At 42.2% G+C, this 16,275-nt stretch overlaps 49 non-coding genes across 49 annotated transcripts; 33 read left to right on the top strand and 16 right to left on the bottom strand.

Moving 5' to 3' along the window:
* Positions 1-297: 297 nt before the first annotated feature.
* Positions 298-370, bottom strand: Trnam-cau. The gene has a single exon. It is a non-coding gene; the product is annotated as a tRNA-Met (tRNA).
* Positions 371-434: 64 nt separating this feature from the next.
* Positions 435-507, bottom strand: Trnar-acg. Its single transcript has one exon. It is a non-coding gene; the product is annotated as a tRNA-Arg (tRNA).
* Positions 508-804: 297 nt separating this feature from the next.
* Positions 805-877, top strand: Trnak-uuu. Its single transcript has one exon. It is a non-coding gene; the product is annotated as a tRNA-Lys (tRNA).
* Positions 878-1,003: 126 nt separating this feature from the next.
* Trnas-gcu lies at positions 1,004-1,085 on the top strand. Its single transcript has one exon. It is a non-coding gene; the product is annotated as a tRNA-Ser (tRNA).
* A 120-nt stretch (positions 1,086-1,205) lies between these two features.
* Positions 1,206-1,277, top strand: Trnaq-cug. Its single transcript has one exon. It is a non-coding gene; the product is annotated as a tRNA-Gln (tRNA).
* Positions 1,278-1,737: 460 nt separating this feature from the next.
* On the bottom strand, positions 1,738-1,810 carry Trnam-cau. The gene has a single exon. It is a non-coding gene; the product is annotated as a tRNA-Met (tRNA).
* A 64-nt stretch (positions 1,811-1,874) lies between these two features.
* Positions 1,875-1,947, bottom strand: Trnar-acg. The gene has a single exon. It is a non-coding gene; the product is annotated as a tRNA-Arg (tRNA).
* A 300-nt stretch (positions 1,948-2,247) lies between these two features.
* On the top strand, positions 2,248-2,320 carry Trnak-uuu. Its single transcript has one exon. It is a non-coding gene; the product is annotated as a tRNA-Lys (tRNA).
* Positions 2,321-2,446: 126 nt separating this feature from the next.
* Trnas-gcu lies at positions 2,447-2,528 on the top strand. Its single transcript has one exon. It is a non-coding gene; the product is annotated as a tRNA-Ser (tRNA).
* Positions 2,529-2,648: 120 nt separating this feature from the next.
* Positions 2,649-2,720, top strand: Trnaq-cug. Its single transcript has one exon. It is a non-coding gene; the product is annotated as a tRNA-Gln (tRNA).
* Positions 2,721-3,180: 460 nt separating this feature from the next.
* Positions 3,181-3,253, bottom strand: Trnam-cau. Its single transcript has one exon. It is a non-coding gene; the product is annotated as a tRNA-Met (tRNA).
* Positions 3,254-3,317: 64 nt separating this feature from the next.
* Trnar-acg lies at positions 3,318-3,390 on the bottom strand. Its single transcript has one exon. It is a non-coding gene; the product is annotated as a tRNA-Arg (tRNA).
* Positions 3,391-3,687: 297 nt separating this feature from the next.
* Positions 3,688-3,760, top strand: Trnak-uuu. Its single transcript has one exon. It is a non-coding gene; the product is annotated as a tRNA-Lys (tRNA).
* A 126-nt stretch (positions 3,761-3,886) lies between these two features.
* Positions 3,887-3,968, top strand: Trnas-gcu. Its single transcript has one exon. It is a non-coding gene; the product is annotated as a tRNA-Ser (tRNA).
* A 120-nt stretch (positions 3,969-4,088) lies between these two features.
* On the top strand, positions 4,089-4,160 carry Trnaq-cug. The gene has a single exon. It is a non-coding gene; the product is annotated as a tRNA-Gln (tRNA).
* Positions 4,161-4,620: 460 nt separating this feature from the next.
* Trnam-cau lies at positions 4,621-4,693 on the bottom strand. The gene has a single exon. It is a non-coding gene; the product is annotated as a tRNA-Met (tRNA).
* Positions 4,694-4,757: 64 nt separating this feature from the next.
* Trnar-acg lies at positions 4,758-4,830 on the bottom strand. The gene has a single exon. It is a non-coding gene; the product is annotated as a tRNA-Arg (tRNA).
* A 297-nt stretch (positions 4,831-5,127) lies between these two features.
* On the top strand, positions 5,128-5,200 carry Trnak-uuu. The gene has a single exon. It is a non-coding gene; the product is annotated as a tRNA-Lys (tRNA).
* Positions 5,201-5,326: 126 nt separating this feature from the next.
* Positions 5,327-5,408, top strand: Trnas-gcu. Its single transcript has one exon. It is a non-coding gene; the product is annotated as a tRNA-Ser (tRNA).
* Positions 5,409-5,528: 120 nt separating this feature from the next.
* Trnaq-cug lies at positions 5,529-5,600 on the top strand. Its single transcript has one exon. It is a non-coding gene; the product is annotated as a tRNA-Gln (tRNA).
* Positions 5,601-6,060: 460 nt separating this feature from the next.
* Trnam-cau lies at positions 6,061-6,133 on the bottom strand. The gene has a single exon. It is a non-coding gene; the product is annotated as a tRNA-Met (tRNA).
* Positions 6,134-6,567: 434 nt separating this feature from the next.
* On the top strand, positions 6,568-6,640 carry Trnak-uuu. The gene has a single exon. It is a non-coding gene; the product is annotated as a tRNA-Lys (tRNA).
* Positions 6,641-6,766: 126 nt separating this feature from the next.
* Positions 6,767-6,848, top strand: Trnas-gcu. Its single transcript has one exon. It is a non-coding gene; the product is annotated as a tRNA-Ser (tRNA).
* A 120-nt stretch (positions 6,849-6,968) lies between these two features.
* On the top strand, positions 6,969-7,040 carry Trnaq-cug. Its single transcript has one exon. It is a non-coding gene; the product is annotated as a tRNA-Gln (tRNA).
* A 460-nt stretch (positions 7,041-7,500) lies between these two features.
* On the bottom strand, positions 7,501-7,573 carry Trnam-cau. The gene has a single exon. It is a non-coding gene; the product is annotated as a tRNA-Met (tRNA).
* A 434-nt stretch (positions 7,574-8,007) lies between these two features.
* Trnak-uuu lies at positions 8,008-8,080 on the top strand. Its single transcript has one exon. It is a non-coding gene; the product is annotated as a tRNA-Lys (tRNA).
* A 126-nt stretch (positions 8,081-8,206) lies between these two features.
* On the top strand, positions 8,207-8,288 carry Trnas-gcu. The gene has a single exon. It is a non-coding gene; the product is annotated as a tRNA-Ser (tRNA).
* A 120-nt stretch (positions 8,289-8,408) lies between these two features.
* Positions 8,409-8,480, top strand: Trnaq-cug. The gene has a single exon. It is a non-coding gene; the product is annotated as a tRNA-Gln (tRNA).
* Positions 8,481-8,940: 460 nt separating this feature from the next.
* On the bottom strand, positions 8,941-9,013 carry Trnam-cau. The gene has a single exon. It is a non-coding gene; the product is annotated as a tRNA-Met (tRNA).
* A 434-nt stretch (positions 9,014-9,447) lies between these two features.
* Trnak-uuu lies at positions 9,448-9,520 on the top strand. Its single transcript has one exon. It is a non-coding gene; the product is annotated as a tRNA-Lys (tRNA).
* Positions 9,521-9,646: 126 nt separating this feature from the next.
* Trnas-gcu lies at positions 9,647-9,728 on the top strand. Its single transcript has one exon. It is a non-coding gene; the product is annotated as a tRNA-Ser (tRNA).
* Positions 9,729-9,848: 120 nt separating this feature from the next.
* Trnaq-cug lies at positions 9,849-9,920 on the top strand. Its single transcript has one exon. It is a non-coding gene; the product is annotated as a tRNA-Gln (tRNA).
* Positions 9,921-10,380: 460 nt separating this feature from the next.
* Positions 10,381-10,453, bottom strand: Trnam-cau. Its single transcript has one exon. It is a non-coding gene; the product is annotated as a tRNA-Met (tRNA).
* Positions 10,454-10,887: 434 nt separating this feature from the next.
* Positions 10,888-10,960, top strand: Trnak-uuu. Its single transcript has one exon. It is a non-coding gene; the product is annotated as a tRNA-Lys (tRNA).
* Positions 10,961-11,086: 126 nt separating this feature from the next.
* On the top strand, positions 11,087-11,168 carry Trnas-gcu. The gene has a single exon. It is a non-coding gene; the product is annotated as a tRNA-Ser (tRNA).
* Positions 11,169-11,288: 120 nt separating this feature from the next.
* On the top strand, positions 11,289-11,360 carry Trnaq-cug. Its single transcript has one exon. It is a non-coding gene; the product is annotated as a tRNA-Gln (tRNA).
* Positions 11,361-11,820: 460 nt separating this feature from the next.
* Trnam-cau lies at positions 11,821-11,893 on the bottom strand. The gene has a single exon. It is a non-coding gene; the product is annotated as a tRNA-Met (tRNA).
* A 434-nt stretch (positions 11,894-12,327) lies between these two features.
* Positions 12,328-12,400, top strand: Trnak-uuu. The gene has a single exon. It is a non-coding gene; the product is annotated as a tRNA-Lys (tRNA).
* A 126-nt stretch (positions 12,401-12,526) lies between these two features.
* On the top strand, positions 12,527-12,608 carry Trnas-gcu. Its single transcript has one exon. It is a non-coding gene; the product is annotated as a tRNA-Ser (tRNA).
* A 120-nt stretch (positions 12,609-12,728) lies between these two features.
* On the top strand, positions 12,729-12,800 carry Trnaq-cug. Its single transcript has one exon. It is a non-coding gene; the product is annotated as a tRNA-Gln (tRNA).
* Positions 12,801-13,261: 461 nt separating this feature from the next.
* On the bottom strand, positions 13,262-13,334 carry Trnam-cau. Its single transcript has one exon. It is a non-coding gene; the product is annotated as a tRNA-Met (tRNA).
* A 434-nt stretch (positions 13,335-13,768) lies between these two features.
* Positions 13,769-13,841, top strand: Trnak-uuu. Its single transcript has one exon. It is a non-coding gene; the product is annotated as a tRNA-Lys (tRNA).
* A 126-nt stretch (positions 13,842-13,967) lies between these two features.
* Positions 13,968-14,049, top strand: Trnas-gcu. The gene has a single exon. It is a non-coding gene; the product is annotated as a tRNA-Ser (tRNA).
* Positions 14,050-14,169: 120 nt separating this feature from the next.
* On the top strand, positions 14,170-14,241 carry Trnaq-cug. Its single transcript has one exon. It is a non-coding gene; the product is annotated as a tRNA-Gln (tRNA).
* Positions 14,242-14,701: 460 nt separating this feature from the next.
* On the bottom strand, positions 14,702-14,774 carry Trnam-cau. The gene has a single exon. It is a non-coding gene; the product is annotated as a tRNA-Met (tRNA).
* Positions 14,775-15,213: 439 nt separating this feature from the next.
* Trnak-uuu lies at positions 15,214-15,286 on the top strand. The gene has a single exon. It is a non-coding gene; the product is annotated as a tRNA-Lys (tRNA).
* Positions 15,287-15,412: 126 nt separating this feature from the next.
* On the top strand, positions 15,413-15,494 carry Trnas-gcu. Its single transcript has one exon. It is a non-coding gene; the product is annotated as a tRNA-Ser (tRNA).
* A 120-nt stretch (positions 15,495-15,614) lies between these two features.
* Positions 15,615-15,686, top strand: Trnaq-cug. Its single transcript has one exon. It is a non-coding gene; the product is annotated as a tRNA-Gln (tRNA).
* Positions 15,687-16,147: 461 nt separating this feature from the next.
* Trnam-cau lies at positions 16,148-16,220 on the bottom strand. The gene has a single exon. It is a non-coding gene; the product is annotated as a tRNA-Met (tRNA).
* Between the last annotated feature and the right edge of the window lie 55 nt (positions 16,221-16,275).

Raw genomic sequence — 16,275 nt, forward strand, 5'->3', positions numbered from 1 at the left:
GGGTGCTGTACATGTTCGTTGCAAATCGTTATTTCTTCAAGTCACCGCCATTGCCACTTCAAAGTATGTCTGTTTGCATCCATCCCCAAATACATCCGAGGGACACTATATCTTGCAAACAGCCTACAATTAGCAAACAACACTTTCGTAGTGGCGAGCACAACCCCATCGACGTAAAAACCATAATCGACGTAAACACCACAACCCTTTCTATCCTTTTCAAAACGAAGCACAGTTTAGTATTTTGCTCTTTCTAAAGTTTGACTTGAATTTTTTCAAGAGGTAAAATGAAACAAATGCCCCGAGTGAGGTTCGAACTCACGACCTCGAGATTATGAGACTCGCGCGCTGCCTACTGCGCTATCGAGGCGGCCATCGTCCTTGAACGCTATAACAAAGTGGTACCAACTGTCTTCCTTGAAACGCAAGTAAATCGAGCTTGCCAGGAGTCGAACCTGGAATCTCCTGATCCGTAGTCAGGCGCGTTATCCATTGCGCCACAAACCCATGTTATACGACGAACAATACTAATTGAAAAAAAAAACTACTTGTTTTGAACAGAAAGTGATCAGGTTTGAATCATGTCTTTACTAGTGAAGTCATGTTTTAAGCCTTTAAACAAACCCCATGTTACACGACGAACAATACTAATTGTAAGAAACAACTACTTGTTTTGGACAGAAAGTGATCAGGTTTGAATCATGTCTTTACTAGTGAAGTCATGTTTTAAGCCTTTAACAAGAATTGAATTTATTATTACTGTTCATACGATCTTCACTGAATTGTTGATAGGGAGGTAATACAGCCCGGTTAGCTCAGACGGTAGAGCGCGGGACTTTTAATCCTGAGGTCGAGGGTTCAAGTCCCTCATCGGGCGTGAAACGTGGGATGTGTACTAGATATGTGGTGGTGTTCGATACGGGATAATTATTCTGTAATTCAATGGTGCAGATAAACTGAGATAATCTGGCTTTAGATGAAAAACGTTAAGGAATAAAATGTCGACGAGGTGACCGAGCGGTTAAGGTGATGGACTGCTAATCCATTGTGCATTGCACGCATGGGTTCGAATCCCATCCTCGTCGAAAGGAGTAGTTAGGGATATTGGCAACTGTAACGCACTCCAATTGCTATGCAGTGATCAGAGGTTCATAGCATTTCAATGTAGAAACTTAGTCTTCAAGCCACGGTAGGAAATTTATCAAGGTTCTATGGTGTAATGGTTAGCACTTCAGACTCTGACTCTGACAATCTGAGTTCAAATCTCAGTAGGACCTATTTTACTAGATAGCGAGATCGTTGCAAGAAAGGCCAGTCAAGACTTTTTCCCACAGTGCAACCCTCTCTTTTATAGTTTATGCACTGCGTTGCTGATGGATTAGGGTACTTGATTATGGTGAGTTATTGTACAACAGTACGTTATTACGCCAGGCTGTCGGAGGGTGCTGTACATGTTCGTTGCAAATCGTTATTTCTTCAAGTCACCGCCATTGCCACTTCAAAGTATGTCTGTTTGCATCCATCCCCAAATACATCCGAGGGACACTATATCTTGCAAACAGCCTACAATTAGCAAACAACACTTTCGTAGTGGCGAGCACAACCCCATCGACGTAAAAACCATAATCGACGTAAACACCACAACCCTTTCTATCCTTTTCAAAACGAAGCACAGTTTAGTATTTTGCTCTTTCTAAAGTTTGACTTGAATTTTTTCAAGAGGTAAAATGAAACAAATGCCCCGAGTGAGGTTCGAACTCACGACCTCGAGATTATGAGACTCGCGCGCTGCCTACTGCGCTATCGAGGCGGCCATCGTCCTTGAACGCTATAACAAAGTGGTACCAACTGTCTTCCTTGAAACGCAAGTAAATCGAGCTTGCCAGGAGTCGAACCTGGAATCTCCTGATCCGTAGTCAGGCGCGTTATCCATTGCGCCACAAACCCATGTTATACGACGAACAATACTAATTGAAAAAAAAAACAACTACTTGTTTTGAACAGAAAGTGATCAGGTTTGAATCATGTCTTTACTAGTGAAGTCATGTTTTAAGCCTTTAAACAAACCCCATGTTACACGACGAACAATACTAATTGTAAGAAACAACTACTTGTTTTGGACAGAAAGTGATCAGGTTTGAATCATGTCTTTACTAGTGAAGTCATGTTTTAAGCCTTTAACAAGAATTGAATTTATTATTACTGTTCATACGATCTTCACTGAATTGTTGATAGGGAGGTAATACAGCCCGGTTAGCTCAGACGGTAGAGCGCGGGACTTTTAATCCTGAGGTCGAGGGTTCAAGTCCCTCATCGGGCGTGAAACGTGGGATGTGTACTAGATATGTGGTGGTGTTCGATACGGGATAATTATTCTGTAATTCAATGGTGCAGATAAACTGAGATAATCTGGCTTTAGATGAAAAACGTTAAGGAATAAAATGTCGACGAGGTGACCGAGCGGTTAAGGTGATGGACTGCTAATCCATTGTGCATTGCACGCATGGGTTCGAATCCCATCCTCGTCGAAAGGAGTAGTTAGGGATATTGGCAACTGTAACGCACTCCAATTGCTATGCAGTGATCAGAGGTTCATAGCATTTCAATGTAGAAACTTAGTCTTCAAGCCACGGTAGGAAATTTATCAAGGTTCTATGGTGTAATGGTTAGCACTTCAGACTCTGACTCTGACAATCTGAGTTCAAATCTCAGTAGGACCTATTTTACTAGATAGCGAGATCGTTGCAAGAAAGGCCAGTCAAGACTTTTTCCCACAGTGCAACCCTCTCTTTTATAGTTTATGCACTGCGTTGCTGATGGATTAGGGTACTTGATTATGGTGAGTTATTGTACAACAGTACGTTATTACGCCAGGCTGTCGGAGGGTGCTGTACATGTTCGTTGCAAATCGTTATTTCTTCAAGTCACCGCCATTGCCACTTCAAAGTATGTCTGTTTGCATCCATCCCCAAATACATCCGAGGGACACTATATCTTGCAAACAGCCTACAATTAGCAAACAACACTTTCGTAGTGGCGAGCACAACCCCATCGACGTAAAAACCATAATCGACGTAAACACCACAACCCTTTCTATCCTTTTCAAAACGAAGCACAGTTTAGTATTTTGCTCTTTCTAAAGTTTGACTTGAATTTTTTCAAGAGGTAAAATGAAACAAATGCCCCGAGTGAGGTTCGAACTCACGACCTCGAGATTATGAGACTCGCGCGCTGCCTACTGCGCTATCGAGGCGGCCATCGTCCTTGAACGCTATAACAAAGTGGTACCAACTGTCTTCCTTGAAACGCAAGTAAATCGAGCTTGCCAGGAGTCGAACCTGGAATCTCCTGATCCGTAGTCAGGCGCGTTATCCATTGCGCCACAAACCCATGTTATACGACGAACAATACTAATTGAAAGAAACAACTACTTGTTTTGAACAGAAAGTGATCAGGTTTGAATCATGTCTTTACTAGTGAAGTCATGTTTTAAGCCTTTAAACAAACCCCATGTTACACGACGAACAATACTAATTGTAAGAAACAACTACTTGTTTTGGACAGAAAGTGATCAGGTTTGAATCATGTCTTTACTAGTGAAGTCATGTTTTAAGCCTTTAACAAGAATTGAATTTATTATTACTGTTCATACGATCTTCACTGAATTGTTGATAGGGAGGTAATACAGCCCGGTTAGCTCAGACGGTAGAGCGCGGGACTTTTAATCCTGAGGTCGAGGGTTCAAGTCCCTCATCGGGCGTGAAACGTGGGATGTGTACTAGATATGTGGTGGTGTTCGATACGGGATAATTATTCTGTAATTCAATGGTGCAGATAAACTGAGATAATCTGGCTTTAGATGAAAAACGTTAAGGAATAAAATGTCGACGAGGTGACCGAGCGGTTAAGGTGATGGACTGCTAATCCATTGTGCATTGCACGCATGGGTTCGAATCCCATCCTCGTCGAAAGGAGTAGTTAGGGATATTGGCAACTGTAACGCACTCCAATTGCTATGCAGTGATCAGAGGTTCATAGCATTTCAATGTAGAAACTTAGTCTTCAAGCCACGGTAGGAAATTTATCAAGGTTCTATGGTGTAATGGTTAGCACTTCAGACTCTGACTCTGACAATCTGAGTTCAAATCTCAGTAGGACCTATTTTACTAGATAGCGAGATCGTTGCAAGAAAGGCCAGTCAAGACTTTTTCCCACAGTGCAACCCTCTCTTTTATAGTTTATGCACTGCGTTGCTGATGGATTAGGGTACTTGATTATGGTGAGTTATTGTACAACAGTACGTTATTACGCCAGGCTGTCGGAGGGTGCTGTACATGTTCGTTGCAAATCGTTATTTCTTCAAGTCACCGCCATTGCCACTTCAAAGTATGTCTGTTTGCATCCATCCCCAAATACATCCGAGGGACACTATATCTTGCAAACAGCCTACAATTAGCAAACAACACTTTCGTAGTGGCGAGCACAACCCCATCGACGTAAAAACCATAATCGACGTAAACACCACAACCCTTTCTATCCTTTTCAAAACGAAGCACAGTTTAGTATTTTGCTCTTTCTAAAGTTTGACTTGAATTTTTTCAAGAGGTAAAATGAAACAAATGCCCCGAGTGAGGTTCGAACTCACGACCTCGAGATTATGAGACTCGCGCGCTGCCTACTGCGCTATCGAGGCGGCCATCGTCCTTGAACGCTATAACAAAGTGGTACCAACTGTCTTCCTTGAAACGCAAGTAAATCGAGCTTGCCAGGAGTCGAACCTGGAATCTCCTGATCCGTAGTCAGGCGCGTTATCCATTGCGCCACAAACCCATGTTATACGACGAACAATACTAATTGAAAAAAACAACTACTTGTTTTGAACAGAAAGTGATCAGGTTTGAATCATGTCTTTACTAGTGAAGTCATGTTTTAAGCCTTTAAACAAACCCCATGTTACACGACGAACAATACTAATTGTAAGAAACAACTACTTGTTTTGGACAGAAAGTGATCAGGTTTGAATCATGTCTTTACTAGTGAAGTCATGTTTTAAGCCTTTAACAAGAATTGAATTTATTATTACTGTTCATACGATCTTCACTGAATTGTTGATAGGGAGGTAATACAGCCCGGTTAGCTCAGACGGTAGAGCGCGGGACTTTTAATCCTGAGGTCGAGGGTTCAAGTCCCTCATCGGGCGTGAAACGTGGGATGTGTACTAGATATGTGGTGGTGTTCGATACGGGATAATTATTCTGTAATTCAATGGTGCAGATAAACTGAGATAATCTGGCTTTAGATGAAAAACGTTAAGGAATAAAATGTCGACGAGGTGACCGAGCGGTTAAGGTGATGGACTGCTAATCCATTGTGCATTGCACGCATGGGTTCGAATCCCATCCTCGTCGAAAGGAGTAGTTAGGGATATTGGCAACTGTAACGCACTCCAATTGCTATGCAGTGATCAGAGGTTCATAGCATTTCAATGTAGAAACTTAGTCTTCAAGCCACGGTAGGAAATTTATCAAGGTTCTATGGTGTAATGGTTAGCACTTCAGACTCTGACTCTGACAATCTGAGTTCAAATCTCAGTAGGACCTATTTTACTAGATAGCGAGATCGTTGCAAGAAAGGCCAGTCAAGACTTTTTCCCACAGTGCAACCCTCTCTTTTATAGTTTATGCACTGCGTTGCTGATGGATTAGGGTACTTGATTATGGTGAGTTATTGTACAACAGTACGTTATTACGCCAGGCTGTCGGAGGGTGCTGTACATGTTCGTTGCAAATCGTTATTTCTTCAAGTCACCGCCATTGCCACTTCAAAGTATGTCTGTTTGCATCCATCCCCAAATACATCCGAGGGACACTATATCTTGCAAACAGCCTACAATTAGCAAACAACACTTTCGTAGTGGCGAGCACAACCCCATCGACGTAAAAACCATAATCGACGTAAACACCACAACCCTTTCTATCCTTTTCAAAACGAAGCACAGTTTAGTATTTTGCTTTTTCTAAAGTTTGACTTGAATTTTTTCAAGAGGTAAAATGAAACAAATGCCCCGAGTGAGGTTCGAACTCACGACCTCGAGATTATGAGACTCGCGCGCTGCCTACTGCGCTATCGAGGCGGCCATCGTCCTTGAACGCTATAACAAAGTGGTACCAACTGTCTTCCTTGAAACGCAAGTAAATCGAGCTTGCCAGGAGTCGAACCTGGAATCTCCTGATCCGTAGTCAGGCGCGTTATCCATTGCGCCACAAACCCATGTTATACGACGAACAATACTAATTGAAAGAAACAACTACTTGTTTTGAACAGAAAGTGATCAGGTTTGAATCATGTCTTTACTAGTGAAGTCATGTTTTAAGCCTTTAAACAAACCCCATGTTACACGACGAACAATACTAATTGTAAGAAACAACTACTTGTTTTGGACAGAAAGTGATCAGGTTTGAATCATGTCTTTACTAGTGAAGTCATGTTTTAAGCCTTTAACAAGAATTGAATTTATTATTACTGTTCATACGATCTTCACTGAATTGTTGATAGGGAGGTAATACAGCCCGGTTAGCTCAGACGGTAGAGCGCGGGACTTTTAATCCTGAGGTCGAGGGTTCAAGTCCCTCATCGGGCGTGAAACGTGGGATGTGTACTAGATATGTGGTGGTGTTCGATACGGGATAATTATTCTGTAATTCAATGGTGCAGATAAACTGAGATAATCTGGCTTTAGATGAAAAACGTTAAGGAATAAAATGTCGACGAGGTGACCGAGCGGTTAAGGTGATGGACTGCTAATCCATTGTGCATTGCACGCATGGGTTCGAATCCCATCCTCGTCGAAAGGAGTAGTTAGGGATATTGGCAACTGTAACGCACTCCAATTGCTATGCAGTGATCAGAGGTTCATAGCATTTCAATGTAGAAACTTAGTCTTCAAGCCACGGTAGGAAATTTATCAAGGTTCTATGGTGTAATGGTTAGCACTTCAGACTCTGACTCTGACAATCTGAGTTCAAATCTCAGTAGGACCTATTTTACTAGATAGCGAGATCGTTGCAAGAAAGGCCAGTCAAGACTTTTTCCCACAGTGCAACCCTCTCTTTTATAGTTTATGCACTGCGTTGCTGATGGATTAGGGTACTTGATTATGGTGAGTTATTGTACAACAGTACGTTATTACGCCAGGCTGTCGGAGGGTGCTGTACATGTTCGTTGCAAATCGTTATTTCTTCAAGTCACCGCCATTGCCACTTCAAAGTATGTCTGTTTGCATCCATCCCCAAATACATCCGAGGGACACTATATCTTGCAAACAGCCTACAATTAGCAAACAACACTTTCGTAGTGGCGAGCACAACCCCATCGACGTAAAAACCATAATCGACGTAAACACCACAACCCTTTCTATCCTTTTCAAAACGAAGCACAGTTTAGTATTTTGCTTTTTCTAAAGTTTGACTTGAATTTTTTCAAGAGGTAAAATGAAACAAATGCCCCGAGTGAGGTTCGAACTCACGACCTCGAGATTATGAGACTCGCGCGCTGCCTACTGCGCTATCGAGGCGGCCATCGTCCTTGAACGCTATAACAAAGTGGTACCAACTGTCTTCCTTGAAACGCAAGTAAATCGAGCTTGCCAGGAGTCGAACCTGGAATCTCCTGATCCGTAGTCAGGCGCGTTATCCATTGCGCCACAAACCCATGTTATACGACGAACAATACTAATTGAAAGAAACAACTACTTGTTTTGAACAGAAAGTGATCAGGTTTGAATCATGTCTTTACTAGTGAAGTCATGTTTTAAGCCTTTAAACAAACCCCATGTTACACGACGAACAATACTAATTGTAAGAAACAACTACTTGTTTTGGACAGAAAGTGATCAGGTTTGAATCATGTCTTTACTAGTGAAGTCATGTTTTAAGCCTTTAACAAGAATTGAATTTATTATTACTGTTCATACGATCTTCACTGAATTGTTGATAGGGAGGTAATACAGCCCGGTTAGCTCAGACGGTAGAGCGCGGGACTTTTAATCCTGAGGTCGAGGGTTCAAGTCCCTCATCGGGCGTGAAACGTGGGATGTGTACTAGATATGTGGTGGTGTTCGATACGGGATAATTATTCTGTAATTCAATGGTGCAGATAAACTGAGATAATCTGGCTTTAGATGAAAAACGTTAAGGAATAAAATGTCGACGAGGTGACCGAGCGGTTAAGGTGATGGACTGCTAATCCATTGTGCATTGCACGCATGGGTTCGAATCCCATCCTCGTCGAAAGGAGTAGTTAGGGATATTGGCAACTGTAACGCACTCCAATTGCTATGCAGTGATCAGAGGTTCATAGCATTTCAATGTAGAAACTTAGTCTTCAAGCCACGGTAGGAAATTTATCAAGGTTCTATGGTGTAATGGTTAGCACTTCAGACTCTGACTCTGACAATCTGAGTTCAAATCTCAGTAGGACCTATTTTACTAGATAGCGAGATCGTTGCAAGAAAGGCCAGTCAAGACTTTTTCCCACAGTGCAACCCTCTCTTTTATAGTTTATGCACTGCGTTGCTGATGGATTAGGGTACTTGATTATGGTGAGTTATTGTACAACAGTACGTTATTACGCCAGGCTGTCGGAGGGTGCTGTACATGTTCGTTGCAAATCGTTATTTCTTCAAGTCACCGCCATTGCCACTTCAAAGTATGTCTGTTTGCATCCATCCCCAAATACATCCGAGGGACACTATATCTTGCAAACAGCCTACAATTAGCAAACAACACTTTCGTAGTGGCGAGCACAACCCCATCGACGTAAAAACCATAATCGACGTAAACACCACAACCCTTTCTATCCTTTTCAAAACGAAGCACAGTTTAGTATTTTGCTTTTTCTAAAGTTTGACTTGAATTTTTTCAAGAGGTAAAATGAAACAAATGCCCCGAGTGAGGTTCGAACTCACGACCTCGAGATTATGAGACTCGCGCGCTGCCTACTGCGCTATCGAGGCGGCCATCGTCCTTGAACGCTATAACAAAGTGGTACCAACTGTCTTCCTTGAAACGCAAGTAAATCGAGCTTGCCAGGAGTCGAACCTGGAATCTCCTGATCCGTAGTCAGGCGCGTTATCCATTGCGCCACAAACCCATGTTATACGACGAACAATACTAATTGAAAGAAACAACTACTTGTTTTGAACAGAAAGTGATCAGGTTTGAATCATGTCTTTACTAGTGAAGTCATGTTTTAAGCCTTTAAACAAACCCCATGTTACACGACGAACAATACTAATTGTAAGAAACAACTACTTGTTTTGGACAGAAAGTGATCAGGTTTGAATCATGTCTTTACTAGTGAAGTCATGTTTTAAGCCTTTAACAAGAATTGAATTTATTATTACTGTTCATACGATCTTCACTGAATTGTTGATAGGGAGGTAATACAGCCCGGTTAGCTCAGACGGTAGAGCGCGGGACTTTTAATCCTGAGGTCGAGGGTTCAAGTCCCTCATCGGGCGTGAAACGTGGGATGTGTACTAGATATGTGGTGGTGTTCGATACGGGATAATTATTCTGTAATTCAATGGTGCAGATAAACTGAGATAATCTGGCTTTAGATGAAAAACGTTAAGGAATAAAATGTCGACGAGGTGACCGAGCGGTTAAGGTGATGGACTGCTAATCCATTGTGCATTGCACGCATGGGTTCGAATCCCATCCTCGTCGAAAGGAGTAGTTAGGGATATTGGCAACTGTAACGCACTCCAATTGCTATGCAGTGATCAGAGGTTCATAGCATTTCAATGTAGAAACTTAGTCTTCAAGCCACGGTAGGAAATTTATCAAGGTTCTATGGTGTAATGGTTAGCACTTCAGACTCTGACTCTGACAATCTGAGTTCAAATCTCAGTAGGACCTATTTTACTAGATAGCGAGATCGTTGCAAGAAAGGCCAGTCAAGACTTTTTCCCACAGTGCAACCCTCTCTTTTATAGTTTATGCACTGCGTTGCTGATGGATTAGGGTACTTGATTATGGTGAGTTATTGTACAACAGTACGTTATTACGCCAGGCTGTCGGAGGGTGCTGTACATGTTCGTTGCAAATCGTTATTTCTTCAAGTCACCGCCATTGCCACTTCAAAGTATGTCTGTTTGCATCCATCCCCAAATACATCCGAGGGACACTATATCTTGCAAACAGCCTACAATTAGCAAACAACACTTTCGTAGTGGCGAGCACAACCCCATCGACGTAAAAACCATAATCGACGTAAACACCACAACCCTTTCTATCCTTTTCAAAACGAAGCACAGTTTAGTATTTTGCTTTTTCTAAAGTTTGACTTGAATTTTTTCAAGAGGTAAAATGAAACAAATGCCCCGAGTGAGGTTCGAACTCACGACCTCGAGATTATGAGACTCGCGCGCTGCCTACTGCGCTATCGAGGCGGCCATCGTCCTTGAACGCTATAACAAAGTGGTACCAACTGTCTTCCTTGAAACGCAAGTAAATCGAGCTTGCCAGGAGTCGAACCTGGAATCTCCTGATCCGTAGTCAGGCGCGTTATCCATTGCGCCACAAACCCATGTTATACGACGAACAATACTAATTGAAAAAAACAACTACTTGTTTTGAACAGAAAGTGATCAGGTTTGAATCATGTCTTTACTAGTGAAGTCATGTTTTAAGCCTTTAAACAAACCCCATGTTACACGACGAACAATACTAATTGTAAGAAACAACTACTTGTTTTGGACAGAAAGTGATCAGGTTTGAATCATGTCTTTACTAGTGAAGTCATGTTTTAAGCCTTTAACAAGAATTGAATTTATTATTACTGTTCATACGATCTTCACTGAATTGTTGATAGGGAGGTAATACAGCCCGGTTAGCTCAGACGGTAGAGCGCGGGACTTTTAATCCTGAGGTCGAGGGTTCAAGTCCCTCATCGGGCGTGAAACGTGGGATGTGTACTAGATATGTGGTGGTGTTCGATACGGGATAATTATTCTGTAATTCAATGGTGCAGATAAACTGAGATAATCTGGCTTTAGATGAAAAACGTTAAGGAATAAAATGTCGACGAGGTGACCGAGCGGTTAAGGTGATGGACTGCTAATCCATTGTGCATTGCACGCATGGGTTCGAATCCCATCCTCGTCGAAAGGAGTAGTTAGGGATATTGGCAACTGTAACGCACTCCAATTGCTATGCAGTGATCAGAGGTTCATAGCATTTCAATGTAGAAACTTAGTCTTCAAGCCACGGTAGGAAATTTATCAAGGTTCTATGGTGTAATGGTTAGCACTTCAGACTCTGACTCTGACAATCTGAGTTCAAATCTCAGTAGGACCTATTTTACTAGATAGCGAGATCGTTGCAAGAAAGGCCAGTCAAGACTTTTTCCCACAGTGCAACCCTCTCTTTTATAGTTTATGCACTGCGTTGCTGATGGATTAGGGTACTTGATTATGGTGAGTTATTGTACAACAGTACGTTATTACGCCAGGCTGTCGGAGGGTGCTGTACATGTTCGTTGCAAATCGTTATTTCTTCAAGTCACCGCCATTGCCACTTCAAAGTATGTCTGTTTGCATCCATCCCCAAATACATCCGAGGGACACTATATCTTGCAAACAGCCTACAATTAGCAAACAACACTTTCGTAGTGGCGAGCACAACCCCATCGACGTAAAAACCATAATCGACGTAAACACCACAACCCTTTCTATCCTTTTCAAAACGAAGCACAGTTTAGTATTTTGCTTTTTCTAAAGTTTGACTTGAATTTTTTCAAGAGGTAAAATGAAACAAATGCCCCGAGTGAGGTTCGAACTCACGACCTCGAGATTATGAGACTCGCGCGCTGCCTACTGCGCTATCGAGGCGGCCATCGTCCTTGAACGCTATAACAAAGTGGTACCAACTGTCTTCCTTGAAACGCAAGTAAATCGAGCTTGCCAGGAGTCGAACCTGGAATCTCCTGATCCGTAGTCAGGCGCGTTATCCATTGCGCCACAAACCCATGTTATACGACGAACAATACTAATTGAAAGAAACAACTACTTGTTTTGAACAGAAAGTGATCAGGTTTGAATCATGTCTTTACTAGTGAAGTCATGTTTTAAGCCTTTAAACAAACCCCATGTTACACGACGAACAATACTAATTGTAAGAAACAACTACTTGTTTTGGACAGAAAGTGATCAGGTTTGAATCATGTCTTTACTAGTGAAGTCATGTTTTAAGCCTTTAACAAGAATTGAATTTATTATTACTGTTCATACGATCTTCACTGAATTGTTGATAGGGAGGTAATACAGCCCGGTTAGCTCAGACGGTAGAGCGCGGGACTTTTAATCCTGAGGTCGAGGGTTCAAGTCCCTCATCGGGCGTGAAACGTGGGATGTGTACTAGATATGTGGTGGTGTTCGATACGGGATAATTATTCTGTAATTCAATGGTGCAGATAAACTGAGATAATCTGGCTTTAGATGAAAAACGTTAAGGAATAAAATGTCGACGAGGTGACCGAGCGGTTAAGGTGATGGACTGCTAATCCATTGTGCATTGCACGCATGGGTTCGAATCCCATCCTCGTCGAAAGGAGTAGTTAGGGATATTGGCAACTGTAACGCACTCCAATTGCTATGCAGTGATCAGAGGTTCATAGCATTTCAATGTAGAAACTTAGTCTTCAAGCCACGGTAGGAAATTTATCAAGGTTCTATGGTGTAATGGTTAGCACTTCAGACTCTGACTCTGACAATCTGAGTTCAAATCTCAGTAGGACCTATTTTACTAGATAGCGAGATCGTTGCAAGAAAGGCCAGTCAAGACTTTTTCCCACAGTGCAACCCTCTCTTTTATAGTTTATGCACTGCGTTGCTGATGGATTAGGGTACTTGATTATGGTGAGTTATTGTACAACAGTACGTTATTACGCCAGGCTGTCGGAGGGTGCTGTACATGTTCGTTGCAAATCGTTATTTCTTCAAGTCACCGCCATTGCCACTTCAAAGTATGTCTGTTTGCATCCATCCCCAAATACATCCGAGGGACACTATATCTTGCAAACAGCCTACAATTAGCAAACAACACTTTCGTAGTGGCGAGCACAACCCCATCGACGTAAAAACCATAATCGACGTAAACACCACAACCCTTTCTATCCTTTTCAAAACGAAGCACAGTTTAGTATTTTGCTTTTTCTAAAGTTTGACATTGAATTTTTTCAAGAGGTAAAATGAAACAAATGCCCCGAGTGAGGTTCGAACTCACGACCTCGAGATTATGAGACTCGCGCGCTGCCTACTGCGCTATCGAGGCGGCCATCGTCCTTGAACGCTATAACAAAGTGGTACCAACTGTCTTCCTTGAAACGCAAGTAAATCGAGCTTGCCAGGAGTCGAACCTGGAATCTCCTGATCCGTAGTCAGGCGCGTTATCCATTGCGCCACAAACCCATGTTATACGACGAACAATACTAATTGAAAGAAACAACTACTTGTTTTGAACAGAAAGTGATCAGGTTTGAATCATGTCTTTACTAGTGAAGTCATGTTTTAAGCCTTTAAACAAACCCCATGTTACACGACGAACAATACTAATTGTAAGAAACAACTACTTGTTTTGGACAGAAAGTGATCAGGTTTGAATCATGTCTTTACTAGTGAAGTCATGTTTTAAGCCTTTAACAAGAATTGAATTTATTATTACTGTTCATACGATCTTCACTGAATTGTTGATAGGGAGGTAATACAGCCCGGTTAGCTCAGACGGTAGAGCGCGGGACTTTTAATCCTGAGGTCGAGGGTTCAAGTCCCTCATCGGGCGTGAAACGTGGGATGTGTACTAGATATGTGGTGGTGTTCGATACGGGATAATTATTCTGTAATTCAATGGTGCAGATAAACTGAGATAATCTGGCTTTAGATGAAAAACGTTAAGGAATAAAATGTCGACGAGGTGACCGAGCGGTTAAGGTGATGGACTGCTAATCCATTGTGCATTGCACGCATGGGTTCGAATCCCATCCTCGTCGAAAGGAGTAGTTAGGGATATTGGCAACTGTAACGCACTCCAATTGCTATGCAGTGATCAGAGGTTCATAGCATTTCAATGTAGAAACTTAGTCTTCAAGCCACGGTAGGAAATTTATCAAGGTTCTATGGTGTAATGGTTAGCACTTCAGACTCTGACTCTGACAATCTGAGTTCAAATCTCAGTAGGACCTATTTTACTAGATAGCGAGATCGTTGCAAGAAAGGCCAGTCAAGACTTTTTCCCACAGTGCAACCCTCTCTTTTATAGTTTATGCACTGCGTTGCTGATGGATTAGGGTACTTGATTATGGTGAGTTATTGTACAACAGTACGTTATTACGCCAGGCTGTCGGAGGGTGCTGTACATGTTCGTTGCAAATCGTTATTTCTTCAAGTCACCGCCATTGCCACTTCAAAGTATGTCTGTTTGCATCCATCCCCAAATACATCCGAGGGACACTATATCTTGCAAACAGCCTACAATTAGCAAACAACACTTTCGTAGTGGCGAGCACAACCCCATCGACGTAAAAACCATAATCGACGTAAACACCACAACCCTTTCTATCCTTTTCAAAACGAAGCACAGTTTAGTATTTTGCTTTTTCTAAAGTTTGACTTGAATTTTTTCAAGAGGTAAAATGAAACAAATGCCCCGAGTGAGGTTCGAACTCACGACCTCGAGATTATGAGACTCGCGCGCTGCCTACTGCGCTATCGAGGCGGCCATCGTCCTTGAACGCTATAACAAAGTGGTACCAACTGTCTTCCTTGAAACGCAAGTAAATCGAGCTTGCCAGGAGTCGAACCTGGAATCTCCTGATCCGTAGTCAGGCGCGTTATCCATTGCGCCACAAACCCATGTTATACGACGAACAATACTAATTGAAAAAAAAAAAACAACTACTTGTTTTGAACAGAAAGTGATCAGGTTTGAATCATGTCTTTACTAGTGAAGTCATGTTTTAAGCCTTTAAACAAACCCCATGTTACACGACGAACAATACTAATTGTAAGAAACAACTACTTGTTTTGGACAGAAAGTGATCAGGTTTGAATCATGTCTTTACTAGTGAAGTCATGTTTTAAGCCTTTAACAAGAATTGAATTTATTATTACTGTTCATACGATCTTCACTGAATTGTTGATAGGGAGGTAATACAGCCCGGTTAGCTCAGACGGTAGAGCGCGGGACTTTTAATCCTGAGGTCGAGGGTTCAAGTCCCTCATCGGGCGTGAAACGTGGGATGTGTACTAGATATGTGGTGGTGTTCGATACGGGATAATTATTCTGTAATTCAATGGTGCAGATAAACTGAGATAATCTGGCTTTAGATGAAAAACGTTAAGGAATAAAATGTCGACGAGGTGACCGAGCGGTTAAGGTGATGGACTGCTAATCCATTGTGCATTGCACGCATGGGTTCGAATCCCATCCTCGTCGAAAGGAGTAGTTAGGGATATTGGCAACTGTAACGCACTCCAATTGCTATGCAGTGATCAGAGGTTCATAGCATTTCAATGTAGAAACTTAGTCTTCAAGCCACGGTAGGAAATTTATCAAGGTTCTATGGTGTAATGGTTAGCACTTCAGACTCTGACTCTGACAATCTGAGTTCAAATCTCAGTAGGACCTATTTTACTAGATAGCGAGATCGTTGCAAGAAAGGCCAGTCAAGACTTTTTCCCACAGTGCAACCCTCTCTTTTATAGTTTATGCACTGCGTTGCTGATGGATTAGGGTACTTGATTATGGTGAGTTATTGTACAACAGTACGTTATTACGCCAGGCTGTCGGAGGGTGCTGTACATGTTCGTTGCAAATCGTTATTTCTTCAAGTCACCGCCATTGCCACTTCAAAGTATGTCTGTTTGCATCCATCCCCAAATACATCCGAGGGACACTATATCTTGCAAACAGCCTACAATTAGCAAACAACACTTTCGTAGTGGCGAGCACAACCCCATCGACGTAAAAACCATAATCGACGTAAACACCACAACCCTTTCTATCCTTTTCAAAACGAAGCACAGTTTAGTATTTTGCTTTTTCTAAAGTTTGACATTGAATTTTTTCAAGAGGTAAAATGAAACAAATGCCCCGAGTGAGGTTCGAACTCACGACCTCGAGATTATGAGACTCGCGCGCTGCCTACTGCGCTATCGAGGCGGCCATCGTCCTTGAACGCTATAACAAAGTGGTACCAACTGTCTTCCTTGAAACG

Source organism: Daphnia pulex, chromosome 12, assembly GCF_021134715.1.
Source record: "Daphnia pulex isolate KAP4 chromosome 12, ASM2113471v1".
NCBI classification, from domain to species: Eukaryota; Metazoa; Arthropoda; class Branchiopoda; order Diplostraca; family Daphniidae; genus Daphnia; species Daphnia pulex.